Raw genomic sequence first — 8,570 nt, forward strand, 5'->3', positions numbered from 1 at the left:
TCTATTTTAATAAGCGAACATTACCTTCCCTGACTCCAAGCCATTACACTGGAAAGCATGAAACATACTTGAAAGAAGAAAGCTAGCACTTTGGCCTTATTTCCAGACTGTTTTCCGGCTGACATTAATCCTAAGGCTTTGCATTCATCTCAGAGTCACATTCTCAATGTTTATTCAGACCATGTCCCTTGGCTCTGGTTGTTCCCTTTTTTCTTCTCTGTAGCATATTCTGTTTCTTCTGCTTGTGCCAGACAAATAAATTTTCTTAAAAACACTGAACAATAGTCAGAAAAATCCCATTTATGTAAGTGGTTGCTTATGTTAAAGTTGGAGGCTGCTAACAGTTTGGTTTAATGGATTCAAAAGAAGCCTGACAGTTTCTTATGTTTATCGGCAATGTTATATTTTCTTCAGTGAAGGCTAACTGAACTGATAATTGATATTTGTACACAAAATATGTTACAAAAAAACTTATTTGTTCAGTGGTAGGTTTGGATGCTTTAGAAACTGATGACTTTACTCCAGTTTTTAAACTCTTTGTCTAATGGTAGACAATTAGTCATCCCAACACTTTGTAAAATCATGCTTTAATGAAGCCAAAGTCTATAATGACAAAATGTACAACTCTACTATATTTTCATTAAAGACTTAAGGAAAAGCATTGGAAAGTTATGGGAAATTTTAAAAATCTGTTTTTCAAGAGAATGATTTAAGAACACATTTTGTACATCTTATGATGGATTAAACACAATGTTGTTTTGCAAAAAATAAATAGCGGTGTCTTACCCAGTGTTGCAGAACACTGCTGCTAATTTCTCCTGGCTTTCTATCCCTGCTTACTGGGTTTCTTTCTGTAGGCTGTGTATCTGATAAATTGCTTCAAATTAAGTTGCAAGCCCAGACAGGTTTCAGCTCTGTGTTTGCAGCTTTTTTGATGTTGGATACAAATGAAGTGTTGGACACTTGTCTATGAGTGGGAGCTAACAACAACAGTTCTAGACAAGTGCAAGAGTGGAATTAGAAATTCAGCTCTATGATATCCTCGTATCCATGTATGACATTCTTCAAGGGTGATGTTCTGAAATAAGTGGATTGGCTATGGAAAAATAAGCCAGAAGTTGGTCATTTTCTGTTTCATAAATTGCTAGTGACTTCACTAATAACATTTCAACAGAGCATCATGGCTTACATTAACAGAAACTTTGTCTCACGTTGCAGTGGCAGGACGTTTTGGGAGACTGCAGCATCCCAGGATCATGGAATACTGAGTGTCTCATAACACCATGGCCTTTCTGCAGATGAATGTAGCCTGCCAAGGTCTGCGAATGTGAAGGTGTGAAAGGCTTTCTGACATCCCCAGAGTCGGTTACATGGAAGCCATAAATTTTAGCTGGGTCTCGCAGGAGTTGGATCTTAAAGTTTCTAGTCTGCTGGGTGACTGTTGTCTGGAGAGGAGTTAGTTTCATTTATATTCAATGATATAACAGTGCACTAAAAGTAAACTCTGTTTGTTTTGTTCCAAATTTAAACTTTGTATACCTCAAGTGTGAGTTTACAGTGACGTGTTAATTGGCATGCGGCATTTTAAGCTATATTCTAGGTAAAATAAATTGCAAAAGCAGGTGTTGTGAGGAGTAAAACTAATAGTGCACAGATTTGAAGATTCACTTATCTGAAACGCAAAGGCCAACTTCTGTTACATCAATTTCATTATTTATTGAGATCAGCATTACTGAAGATTTATATGGGTATGTCTAGGAACAAAATCTGTCCCCTGGTTTTTCACATCAATTAGTGAAAAGTCAATAGAAGAAATTTCTTATCTATTCCACTGGTTTCCAGATCACATTTATGTAAATGCCAAGCATCCAATTTATTTTGTCACTAACTGTAAAATATCTGCACAAAGCTCTGGAGGGTAGGAATCCATCACAGTATCTTGTCACCACGAAATTTAACACTCTGTGATGTGCTTTCCTTGCTCAGATAATATTTTTGCATTCTATTTGTTTCAGAGAACAAACAGGAAGAATATTTGTTTTTACTCCCACTAATTTGCTTGTAACATGTCTAAATTTGATGAAGTAGCATAATCCAATTTCCAGAATCCTGGCTGGATGTTAGGAAATACTTTTTCTCCAAGAGAGGTCAGGTGAGAGGTGCTGGAAAAGGCTTCCCAGAGCAGTGGCAGAGTCACTGACCCTAGAGGTGTTCAAGAAACATGTAGATGTGGTACTAAGGGACGTGGTGTAGTAAAAAATATTGTTGATAGGTGGACAATTGGACTGGATGATCTTGGAGGTCTTTTCCAAGCTTGGCAATTCTATGATTCTGTAAGCCATGAGTAAAATCTATCCATATCAGCCTTCCTTCTTTATTCTCTATTTCAATTAAATGGGAATTCTACCTAGACTTCAAATTAGAGTGTCTGTCCCTTTTAAGACTCTTTTTTCTTCAAAGAGAATTCTATATCTTTGCCTCAGTCACTCACTCACATACATGAGGGATGGGGTAAGTTCTGGTCCTGATCAGCTGCATGAGCACTCAGTAAAAGCAGTACGTTCTCCAGAATCAAATTAATAAAACAACAACAACAACAAAAACTCCACTACTTTAGGCAAGAATGTTCTTTCAACTATCTCAACAAAAAACTGATCTTCCATTGCAAACAAAATATTTATTAATGCTCGAACAACAACAAAGTGTTTCATCTTGTTTCAGATATTTATTAGCTCACTTATTTTCAGACTGATATTTTTTTACTTTTTTTAATAGCTGGAAGGAGAAGAAAACAAGACAGCGCAGTTCTACAGTGAGGTTTGTTTGTTTTTGTTTTTTTTTTTCCGTCCGTTTTCTTCAGGCTATCATGAGAGTGAAAACACTGACCTCAATGAATCAATATTCTATCTGATCCCCCATGATTCTTAGTCAGTCTTTTCCCTACCGGTAGAGCTGAGAAACTCTTTAAAAAAAAGAAAAAAAAAAAAAAAAAAAAAAAGGAAGAAACATAACAAACATAACTCCTCTATATTTGAGAAAGAACCTGAAAAGAACCACAAAAGGGAGACAGGGTTTTATCTCTGCATGTGGAATGACTTTCCTTGGTCTACAGAAGTTAATACTTGCTGTAACCTTGCTAATGGGGTACCTCCTCTGAAGGAGTTGTGAGAGCCTCAGGAGCCAACGTGACCGTGGAAGACTAGTGCTGAGGCAAAGATCCTGTCCCCAGAAGGTCCCAAGTGACAGGTACTCCTTTAACCAAAGTAACAGATCTTTTTCAAGATTCACTTAACTAAAGTTGATGTTATCTAACTTCATGCTGAGAAAGGGTATACACAAAGTCATGGAAAAAGAGCAACAAAAGCCAAAGTTAAAATACTTAAACCTACATTCAACAGTCTTTTCAGATAATATTGATTGATTATCTAAAGTTTAGTTATCCAGAATTCATAATCAAGATGATGTCCTTCATTTGAGGCAAGTGCGACTTAACTCCTGCTTTATTAAATCCTACAAATACACTTTTTAGCAGATATATCAGTATTTCTTTTTTTTTCTTTTCTTGTTAGAATCTCTGCAGGCATTTGAGTCCCCAGCATGTTGATTATGAAAATCAGGAAAGAATAACACTGCCTGTATCTTTATTGCTAAAATGAACTTTATGAGCCTTCTTTATGTAGTCTTCTAGTCAGAGAATAATCTCAAGTTATTCAGTAGCATATGCTAATGATTGAATGAGTAAATGAATAAATGAGATAAGAAATGAGAAATGTTAGAACTGGAGTGTTTGTAAGCCACACTTCTACCAAAGCTCCCAAATCCTCCATTATTACAGACATGCATTCCAGGATCACAATTTTATGAATAGGCATATGCTTAGTGGTCTCAAATATGTGGTTATCTATGATCTCCTTCATGGCTTTTCAGGAAGCACTTATTTCCAAACCATCTCTCATCTTTTATGACAGTCTGGAGCAAACGCTATACAACTTCAGTAATGTCTTTCCACACCAAAAGTTCTGTGAATGCTTCTGGTAATTTAAGTTGCCATTGCAATGTGATCCTGCCAATCGGGAGTTTGCTATTCCCAGAAATGCTGCTCAGTGCAATACAACAAGTTCTGAAATATAATTATTCTGAAGTGTTTGTCCTATTCATTCAATTCTCTCTCAAGAAAAAATAAATTCTTAATACAGATACAGGGAAAGACAGCCAAACTACAAGACAAATGCAAAATTCCTTCCAGGATCCATGCTCATACTAGAACTAAAAAGAGATGCGTGAAGACACTGATGTTTATACATAACTAGATATTGTGATGTAGTAATTAAAGTTTGTGATATAAAAGGATGCAGAATGGGTTTTTGCGGAACTTGACCATGAGATCTGTCACTGTGCTGAGTTCTCATGATGCTATGCAAAAATGATTCATGGGAAGCCATGTAAATACTATACCAGAGGGAAAACAGAGGATAAAGTCTGTAATGTGAAAATCTTCAACATAGCAATCTAGAGTTTAGGTTTCTACCATAATCAATAGGAGGAAAAAGGTAATTGCAGAAAATAATTCAAACAGTCACTCCTACAGAAGAGCAGATCTGTCATACTCTGGAAATGATGCAGGCATGTTACAAACTTCCAGAGTTAGGTGAGATAAATTCCACCTACTTGTGTTGCAGTATATCCTCAGAAACTAAGACAGCCCTTCGTGGCAAAGACATCGGAACAGTAAAGATAACCAAGAGTGTAAGTGTGTCCTCAGATTGCAGTTGAATCCTTACCAGAAGGCAGTTATTTAGCCATAGCCTGATTTACATCTTCAATTTTTTACTTGTAAATGCCTGTTTAATATTTTCATGAGCTCTGATTGGTTATATTTAAATTTAAATAAATAGCTCTTAATGCAACCGTGATCCTCATATCCCTGGCTATGCATGAGTAAGAAGCATGCACAAAAAAAATTATGTGTAATAAATGACAGAGTTGAGGCTTCCTAACAAGTGTACATAAAAAGCATAATTTCAATGCCAAAATACAAAGAGAAAAAAAGAGCATGAAAAGGCCATTTCCATCCTTCTGTGGAATATAAGCCAATCTAATCACAAAGAAATTTAACCAAAAACAAAAATTATTTCAGGTTCTGTTTTCTGGAGTGCCATAGTGCACAATTACCTTCTCTCTACCATTAATATCTACAAATAAAACTCAGCAAAATGATTTCCAAAACAATAACTAAAGAAATGAACATAGGCTATAAATTGTCTATGTTCTGCATCACAGAAGGAAAAATGCATTTTCGTCCTATCAAAGATATCCCCATTTTTCAGGAGTGCCCAAACCTATAGACTCCCAAAGTTCTGACTTGACTTCAAAAACAGTACAGTTAGTGCTCAAGATTTGGGACTGAAACTTAGTTGCTTTATTCGCATCTCTAATCCCACTGCAACTGCAGGCCAGATTTCCCTTTTATTGTCTCTGGCAAAATTTTATTGCAAGTTAATTGACTTTGGTTCAGATGTACACATTAACCAGGTCATAGCCTACCCCAGTGGGAGTGTTGAAAAGATTAGAGCAAGCAACATCTTTGTAATATGAACATATTTCGGTTAGTTTTTCCTTCTTAAAGTTAAGAAGATAATATTATTTGGTAATGAAGGCAAAGAAACTGCAAGCTATGTGACATTGCTAATCCCTTTTAATTTATTCTGTTTCAATTTTTCAGGGAAATGTTTCCTATAGTAAAGAAAAGAATGTACCTGTTGGCTTTCACAGAATCACAGAGTCACACAGTTTCAGGGGTTGGAAGCGACTTCTGGAGATCTAACCCCCTGCTAAAGCAGGTTTCCTACTGCAGGTTGCAAAGGAAAGCATTTCCATGGGTGTTGAATATCTACAGAGGAGGAGAATCCAGAACCTTTCTGAGCAACTTGTTTCAGTGCTCTGTCACCTTCAAAGTAAAGATATTTTCTCATGCTCAGGTGGAACTTCCTGTGTTTCAGTGCTCCTTGTCCTGTTATTGGGCACTGCTGAAAAGAGCCTGGTCCCATACACTTGACTCCTAGCCATTAAGTATTTATAAGCATTGATAAGATCCCCCCTCAGTCTTCTCTAGGCTAAACAGTCCCAACTCTCACAGCCTTTCCTTATAAGGGAGATTCTTCATGCACCTAGTTATCTTTGTAGCCCTCTGATAGACTCTCTCTAGAAATTCCTTTCTTGAACAGAGGATCCTAGAACTAACTAGAGTATTCCAGATGAGGCCTCACCAGGGCAGAGTAGAGGGGGAGGATCAACTCCTTCGGCCTGCTGGCCACACTCTTTTTAATGCCCCCCAGGATCCCCCACCAGGTTACACTGTTGGCTCACAGCTAACCTGTTGTCCACCAGCACACCCAGGTCTTTCTCTACAGAGCTCCTTTCCAGCAGGTCAACCACTAACCTGTTACTCCTCTCCAGGTTTAGGACTTTACACTTGCTCTTGTTGAACCTCATAAAATTCCTCTCCACCCAACTATCCAGCCTTCCCAGATCTCTGCTGAGAATATCTTCCAATGTGGGCAAAAAAATGGATGCTTCCTGTAGATCCAAGTCATTCTGAAAATTCAGCTCACTTCTGTCAGAGTAGAAAAGAAGTTTAGCAAGTTGTGGGGTTTTTTTATTACATAATTTAAAGCTTTAAAGCTACAAAATGGATTGCAAATGATTAGTCGAATATCAGGCATTTGATTGATATACTTCAACACTGCAACACTGCCATTCAAAATCTAAGGAGAGCTATACTGTGTAATCAATAATAAATTGATAGTAGTCAAATACTTCTAAATAGTTATTAATTACATTCAGTAAGCAATGTCCTGTGGTCTGAGTGCTTACGTGTCATTAAGTACAGAGATCATGTGCTAATTGTGAATATGACTTCTTTCTGTATCGTTTTAGGATTTAGTACCTACAGTTCACTGTTAAACTGCTTTCAGAGTTTTATCAGTGTTATAAAATATTCTTTGCTATGTTTGTCATAAAGAATAACAACAACAACAAAAAGACAAATGTGACTGATGAGAAAAATATATGAGCATATCGATCCTGGCATTTGGGACCAGAGCATGGCACATCTCAAATAAGTCAACATTTCACATTTGTGCTACTCTCAGCCTGAGAAGGGTTTAGTTCCTGTCTCAACTAAGAAATCCACCTATGCTGCTTAGCAACAGTATCTGGAGTATTTAAGATATATTCTTGACTTTACCCTGACTTCCTTTCTCCAGAGAGAAGCTGTGAAGAACTGTCAGAAACAAGATGACTATCATTTTCTGGCAACCCAAGTCTTCCTCCATGAGAGTCTTGATGTGTTTTCTGACTTCCTGTTTGTTGCTAAAATGTGCCATTAAGTCTTGGGCAAATCTGACCCTCAAATCTGAGTTGATCTTGTATCATATCACTCTGAAGGTCGTAGCCCTGAAGCATGAAGATTTAAGGGCTTTCACAGTTCATCAGAGTTGTGACAATTTGTGTTAACAGTATTAAAAAACTATTGGTAATGGATAAGTACTCTGTGTTACCTTGTGGTCTTCTCTCAGTGACAATTAGATGTCCATTGTAGAGTAAAAGCTGATTGCAGGTTGTGGAGGAAGGGAAATGGCATGGGGGGAAAAAAAAAGAAAAAAACAGGTCAAAAATTTGGGTTAATCTCTTTGACAGCATATAAAAATTATACTGTAATAGTTTCCATTTATTAAATGCTAAGTTAATCCCTTTATAATGTAGGGCAAAGACACCTATCAAGCTGCACGAGTATATAAGTATGTAGTGAGTACTGGTCTGAGACAACCCTTCTCTTAAAAAGGAAATATACAATCATTGCCTTATTCTCCTGACTGATAGACTGTGCTTTCGTGAAAATTGCTGCAAATCATCTTATTATTAATTATAAGTATGATTATGCTTGATTGCATTGTTCCAGTGTCTCACCAGACCAGTGAGGAATTCCCCCAACTGGCATAGTCATTGTGCATTTTATGTAATGAAAAGACAGCCCTGCTTCCCAGCAGCCTGAGGATATGCTGGGAAGCAGCAGGTGCATACAAGAAACAGATGGGGAAATGGTGAAATGATTACATTTGTGGAATATCTGCTAACTAGTCCTGCTTGCTGTGACTGTAGCTCATCGTGGCTGAGCAGTTCAGCTCTTTCATCACTTCATGCATGTTCTGGCCCTGTGTGGAGGAGGCAAAATGTCCGCAATTCCTCCCTCTCAGCAATCTTCATACCACCAGAACTCTCTGATGTCAGAACTTGCAATGAGCAATGCAGACAAAAAGCACAAGCATCTCTCTCCTCGTTAAAAAATCCCTGCACAGAGCTGCAAAAATGCTGGTATCACGTTTATTTTTGAACATCTACAATTTTTAAATTACCAAGGGTAAAAATTTCTTTAGCAGTTACTGCCCTGGGAAGAAAAAAAAAAGACAGTGGAGCCATATGTTACTGGTATATTCTAATGTTCACCTCCTACAACAAGTGCTTTGGCATGTAACTAACTTATTTTTAATATCACTTACAATAGAAACATT

The 8,570-nt window shown here is 37.3% G+C and overlaps 1 long non-coding RNA gene across 1 annotated transcript; it reads right to left on the reverse strand.

The window, feature by feature from the left end:
* Positions 1-684: 684 nt before the first annotated feature.
* Positions 685-7,531, reverse strand: LOC149918552 (uncharacterized). The gene is made up of 3 exons (XR_016465112.1): positions 7,247-7,531; positions 5,757-6,613; positions 685-1,096 (listed from the first exon to the last, which is right to left on the reverse strand). It is a non-coding gene; the product is annotated as an uncharacterized LOC149918552 (long non-coding RNA).
* Positions 7,532-8,570: the final 1,039 nt, after the last annotated feature.

The sequence above is a fragment of the Phasianus colchicus genome, chromosome 3 (genome assembly GCF_987193195.1).
Source record: "Phasianus colchicus chromosome 3, bPhaCol1.hap1.1, whole genome shotgun sequence".
Taxonomy (NCBI): domain Eukaryota; kingdom Metazoa; phylum Chordata; class Aves; order Galliformes; family Phasianidae; genus Phasianus; species Phasianus colchicus.